The sequence below is a fragment of the Galeopterus variegatus genome, unplaced genomic scaffold (assembly GCF_000696425.1).
Source record: "Galeopterus variegatus unplaced genomic scaffold, G_variegatus-3.0.2 Scaffold2328, whole genome shotgun sequence".
In the NCBI taxonomy this organism is placed as follows: Eukaryota; Metazoa; Chordata; class Mammalia; order Dermoptera; family Cynocephalidae; genus Galeopterus; species Galeopterus variegatus.
In genome coordinates this window covers 25,724-32,731 of record NW_007728439.1, presented here as the reverse complement: position 1 = coordinate 32,731, position 7,008 = coordinate 25,724, and the positions used below count along the sequence as shown (strand labels likewise).

General features: G+C 35.8%; 1 pseudogene; it reads left to right on the top strand.

The window, feature by feature from the left end:
- The first annotated feature begins 559 nt into the window (after nucleotides 1–559).
- Nucleotides 560–2,600, top strand: LOC103597482 (annotated as a pseudogene).
- Nucleotides 2,601–7,008: the final 4,408 nt, after the last annotated feature.

The following is a 7,008-nucleotide window of genomic DNA, read 5'->3' as shown; positions in this document are numbered from 1 at the left end:
GAAATTAGTAATTTGGGTTGTAATACATCTTCTCTTTGGTATCTAGAAATACCAACCAAAAATAATTGTGGATTTTTTTGTTTTGTAATAGAATAAAGATAAATAAATATGGTGATGATAACAAATGCCATTATCAATATAAATACCTAAAATTCTAACATAATATATAATTTTTATAAAGTATGTGAAGAAAAGTGTATTTATTAGTAAATAATACTGTATTTAAGAGCACACGGGCCGTGAAGCCCAGGGTGCCTGAGGTGCTGCGGCGCCCCGCAGTCCTCGCCCTGTCCCGAGGTGAGCCGGTGGCCTCGTCGCGCTGCATGCCCTTGTTGGCGCCTTTTTTGACGTCATTGTGGGCGTGTTGGCACAACCTGCATCATCGCGCAGAGAATGGCGACTGCGTCTGCCTGAGCGGGGCTTGCTTTTGACGAGTAATTTCTTGATGCACGCTCCCGCCGCCTGGACAGAGCAGTGCCACCGAGGCCTGGTGGAGCGAGCCAGCGTCACCTTGGCCTCATTGCACTCCTGAAGCGTACCCCTGGGCTAGGTTGTGAACATGAACGCCAGCCACTTGGATGGGGACGAGTTTGATGAGCAGTTGTGAATGCAAGAATTGTACAGACACCAAGGATGGCAACACCCAGAATGATACTTATGGAGAAACCTATTTTTTCAGGAAGCAGCTGACTGACATCCCCTATGAGTGGAACCTGGAAAAGAAGGCTTGGTTCGCCAAATTACTGGAGATTTCCTAGCTACATACCAGGCCAATTATGGCTTCTCTAATGATGGTGCATCTAGTTCTACTGCAAACATACAACACATCAATACTAGGACTGCAGAGGAACCTCAGCAAAGAAAAACCCTTGAACCATCTGATCCCCGAAAGAGGGGAGAAAAAAGAAAGACTGAATCAGGTTGATTTCATGTGGAAGAAGACAGATATACAAATGTATATGTGTCTGGTTTGCCTTCAGACATTTCAGTGGATGAATTTATACAACCTATGTCCAAGTTTGGCAGTATTGTGAGAGATCCTCAGACAGAAGAATTTAAGGTCAAACTTTACAAAGATAATCAAGGAAACCTTAAAGGAGATGGGCTTTGCTGTTATTTGAAGAGAGAATCTATGGACCTTGCATTAAAACTTTTGAATGAATATGAAATTAGAGGCTATAGATTACATGTTGAGGTGGCAAAGTTTCAACTGAAAGGGGAATATGATTCCTCAAGGAAGAAGTGCAAAGACTATAAGAAGAAGCTGTCTCTGCAACAAAAGCAGTTGGATTGGAGACCTGAGAGTAGAGCAGGGTCATATCAGATGTGTCATAAGTGAGTTGTCATCATCAAAAATATGTTTCATCCTATGGATTTTGAGGATGATCCATTGGTACTGAACGAGATCAGAGAAGATCTTTGAATAGAGTGTTCAAAGTTTGGACAAATTAAGAAGCTCCTTCTCTTTGATAGGCACCCAGATGGTATGGCCTCTGTGTCCTTTAGGGATCCAGAGGAAGCCATTATTGTATTCATACTCTTGATGGAAGGTGGTTAGGTGACCATCAGATCTCTGCCCAAGCGTGGGATGGGACAACAGATTACCAGGTGGAAGAGACCTCAAGAGAAAGGGAGGAAAGGCTGAGAGGATGGGAGGCTTTCCTCAACGCTCCTGAGGCCAATAGAGGCCTTCAGAGTTTCATTTCTGTCTGTCTAGAAGGGCAGGGCTTTCTAGAATAGGCATTTTTCAGAGCAACCTAGCACATCTAAAATGAATGCTCAAGAAGCTGCAACTGGAATGGCATTTGAAGAACCTATAGATGAGAAGAAATTTGAAAAGGCACAAGATGGGGGAGATTTTGAAGAAGATGCTTCTGAAAAAGATGCTAAAGAAAGTGGTCTCCAAAAAGAGGCTGAAGAAGGCTGCCCCCAAAAAGCATCTGAAGAGAGCAGTCCTAAAAAGGAGTCAAAATAGAATGGCCCAGAAAGAGTGTCTAAAAAGAAAAGAGTCAAATACGATTATGAAGAGAATGGCCTCGCCAGAGAGTCTGAAGAGGACGACTCAGAGAGAGAATCTGGTGAAGACTGCTCTGAAAATCAGTCAGAAGAAGGCACCAAAATGGAATTAGAAGAGAAGGGTCTTGGACAAGATAGTGATGACAATAGCTCCAAAAAGGAGTCTCATGGAAACGTTCTTGACAAAGAGTTCCAAGAAAATGACTCTGAAAACTCAGAATTTGAAGATGATGGCTCTGAGAGAGTGTTAGATGAGGAAGGCCCAGAGAGAGAATGTGGCAAAGACCCCGAAGAGAAGGAAGAAGAGGAAGATAACTACGAGGAAGTGTTTGACGATGAGTTCCATGAAAAAGAGGGCAAAGATGCAGATGAGAAAGGGCTTGGAAGTAAGAAGAGGCTGCAGAGGGAAAGGGAGATGAAGATGTACATGAAAAGCTGTTTGAAGATGACGATTCCAACGAGAAGTGGTTGGACGATTCCCATGAAACGGGGACCATGGATGGTTTGGGGAATGCTAAGGAAGAGGGGCCACTGTCCACAGGCACAGCTCTGTCCTCAGTAGTGATGATGATGAGGATATTTAATCCCTTTAATTCACACTTTAGGGAGTTCCCCATCTACCTTTGCCTGTGCTTCAGGGTAATTAGTACTAGTGTTACACGAACATGTGCATAGTGGTAGGATGCCAGCAGATTAATGCATTTTAGAGTTTTCATTGTCACCTGTGGCTGTTGGTTTTAAATATATGTTCATTGTCTGTTCAGTTAAAACTTCATAGTTACACTCAAGTAAATTGGATACTTATCCTTTTGTCAGATTTGTTAAATGCATGCAGAATAATATTTTTTAAAGTATTCTGATTGAAGTTTGTGATATTCAAAAATAAAAACAAGTTGATAATATGCAGAAAAAAAGGGCAAACATAGGATCACAATTTTTACATACATGAATACTTAATTGGCATATACTCCATACACAATTTTGGCATAAAGAAAAGAGAGTATTTAAAAAACTCATAGAAGTATTACTAATATTAGCCTACATCAACATATTAATATTGGATTGCTGCTTGAATAAAATGTATATTGGCTATTCCTGCAGTAATTTATTTGTTCATTTATTCACAATCTAATATGTATCAGAGCAGCACCTTGCCCTGGAGGTACCACAGTTAGTGCAGGAGTAAGATAGGACCCCTGTCGTCATGAAACTTGCAGTCTATCACGAAAGGCAAGCAATAAAAAAATGAGTAAATATGTACAACGCTAGGAAAAATGCAGGATATTATGTGAGCATATAATAGAAGCATCTAATTTAGTTTGAAGATAGGATCAGGAAGACTCCCTATGACAAAAGATATTATATATGCACTTACCTATCTTTGAAATGGAAATATGCATATGAAAGCAATTTAAATTAACTTAGAATCTGAATGAACTCTTTTTCCTGGAAAGTGCTAAAGTATTGATTTATTTTCCCCTTCAAATTTCTGTGTTAAAATGTAGTGTGAAATAAGATGGTGATTTGCAATTTTATAACTTTGTTTAGTGATGGCATTTCTCATTTGCACATTATTCGTGATGTGAATCATATGTGCACTTGTTTTCACAGCATTAATGACCTCTTAACCCAAACCTTCCCTAAGAGTTAATGAATGTCTGGAGTAGTAGGAGCTTTGAAGCAGAGTGGAGGTCCCTTGATCCATATGATCATTACCTTACAGGAAATGCCTGACCAACAGGTCATTATGGCTTTTACTGTGCTGAGAATTTAAAAAAGAGATGAATAAATTGTTCAGTAGATTCTTTTCCAATTCAAATAGATATTTAGTTATAAGCAAATTGCAGCTAAGGGGATTTTATTTCCATCTTTTACTTTTATAGTGTCTACATTCATGATGACATAATGTCTTGTATAATATTTTCCAATTTTAAAAGTAAAGCATCATACCAAAATAATTTTCAAGTAATTTTGACATATCTATCTAGGAAGTCAAATTAGGACATCAAATTTAATGATTCAAACACTTATAGTCTTATAGAATCTTATGGAAGATATATAGGCCAAAAAAAAAAAAATGGAAGGGGAAATTCAACATGATTTTTAACACACTTCGGTAGTAAAGAAAAAAAGGAGCTTTATCTTTTTTGGGTTCTTTTTTACCAATTTATTTATTTTTATAATTTAATGAAATATGATTCCATATTTTATATTTTAGCTTTGGGCAAGTAAGAAGTGCTTGGAATTAAAACATTTTAAGAACTTTACAGTAAAATTCATGTGTAGCTGTATTTATTGTTTCTTTGATTGAATAGTATCAAAATCATATATTATATTCAATATACAAGCTAACTTGACAAGCATTGAAAAAAAGTACATCAGTAGATGGACCTAATTCACTTCATTATTTCTATTTATTCTATTAAATTAAATTCATTAATCTTAAAACTCTGCAGAAATGTCTAAAATTGTATACTCAAAATGCTGCAGGTACAAGTAGTCAATCTGCTCCCAAATCAGTTAGGACCCTCTGCAAGGAATGTACAAAAAATTGAAATATAACTGTTTTACATAATGAACAGAATTAATTGACTCACGTAACTTAAAAGAATATAGGTTGTAGATGCAGCTTTATCTAATAGCTCAAACTCAACAGAAAATGTAGCCCTCCATCTGCCCACAATTGTTTGTTTAGATAATTCCTACTCTGCAATCAGATTTCAGCACAGAGATCAATACCACTGAAGATCAGTCTTCAACCCCTATCTTTACTGGACTAGATCATGTCTCCTTATAATACGTCCTCATAAAACCATCTATTATGTCTTCACTGTATTTATTACGAGTTGTAGTGGTGGTGGTGGTGGTGGTGGTAGTAGTAGTAGTAGTAGTAGTAATATAATTATTATTAAGGTTTGTAATTAATTATGTCCTTGCCTGCCATATCATAGGCATATAATCTACACTTACTGCATTACTGAATGCTTGAATGAAGTAAAACATCCATTAACATTCTTAGCACATGGAATGACTATGGAAATAAATATCCTGAATGTACTTTCTTTTGGCCTTTGTTCAATGTTTGTCATTGCATTTCTCTGTGATAAAATTCTACTTGCCGTTATACTTCCCTAATCATCAAAGCAAAAAGAAAAATGTCTGCCTTGTCTTGGAAACCCTATGAGATATTATCTCTTTTGGCATTTGATTATAATCATAAACATAGTGTGGGAGTTTCTACTAAATTTTAAAGTTTGGAGAACAAAAATTATGTCTTTGTCTTTGAATTCTTCATCAATATCAGAGCTATCAATAAATATTTTTAAGTAAATAAATTAAGTGAAAAATATGCTGCTTCTCTTATTTGGAGACTTGAAGATTTGACCTGTTTTACAACTATCAGTGTTTTCTTGCTGAAGTGAATTATGTTGTGATTTTTGCAGTTAGTGGTCTACAAATTGTATTTAATAAAATTGTTGCAAATTAAACACTAAAAGTCTACCTGCTTTCAAAAGAATTATCCCCTAATAAATAATAAATACATTTTTGTTACCTAATGGTCTCTAATATCCATTTGTAAGTAAATTAAGATAAACTCAATTCTTTTGGATGCTGCCTAATATTTAATATACATGCAGTTACTTATTAGGCAACTTTATAGGTTCCCTTTTCTGTGAGATAGAATCACAATGAAATCAATAGCTATATAAGATCTAAAAAATGAAGGTTTATCTACATAATATATATGCAACATAGATACTAAGTCCAATTAGATCTAAAATGAAAGTGATTCTTTATGTTCTCAACCTTGGTCCTTCAAAAATATTATATCAGAGATTTTTAATATCTAAGGAGTATGTGTACCCATAATAGGTGAAAATGTTTATTTTAATAAATAAGAGAAAACTTTTTAAAACAATATGTGTTGCACTCTTTGTCACCTCTCTCCCCCTGGGTGAGAGAGACACAAAGGATTACTCAAAGCCCATTTCTTCTGAGTAGTGAGAAACCCTGAAAGGGTTAATATCCTGGAACCCTCAAGATAGAGGTACTCCTCCTTGGGAAATTAACCCTGAACTGAGGTTCTGTCTCAGTATTTATTCTCCAGGCCAGAAAGTTACAGAAAAAGAACATAGGTGGAGTTATGGCTAAGTACAGTTTAACAATAAAGGCTGATAACATTAGTGAAATAACAAAGTGACATTCCATAATGCAATTTGCGAAAGGTTGAGTCAATCCACCAACAAAAGCTTGTTCTTAGCAAATACTGTCTTTTCCTACAGCAGTTTCCTCAGTATGTTTACATAATAATAAAGTAACTTTAGGTTAACCTGCTCCAAGGACATTTGTCCTTGAGCAAACAAATTTGCTGTGTTACAATTCTTTATCTATGATGGAGACTTTAGCCTGGGGAGTTTCCTGTCTTTTGAAAGCTTAACATTTCTATATATAATTTTAAAAAATTAGGTTATACCTGAAACTACAGGGCTTTGGAAACTAGGCCTTGTGAAATACATTTGCTTTATAAATGTTAGTATACTCCACAAATATGTATCTTATCTTTATATTTATACTTATTAGTTTTACCTTCATTCATGAACCTTGGTCATTTCTTTATGATTAATGTGCGAGTACAGTGCTCTGATAAATTAATTATTGATATAAACTATTGAATGATAATTGCTTTTTACTTTTCTAGGCATTTTCATAAGAAAATCTATTAGTTAATGGGCTTTAAATTTAAGCTTTTGACACCGTAGTATTTATAAAACTCTTCATTCAGCATTATTGTCATCCACAGCATATCAGAAGACATATCAGTAAACTTGCAGAATAATACCAAATTATCAGGTTCAAGCAATATCTGCAGAGGTGACTCTGTGTGTACATGTGCACATGTGCACATTTCACAAACAAAATTTGTACTCTTTATGTTTTCCCTATTACCCACTATGTCACTAAGAACAGCAGAATCTGTAACCTAGGCACTTT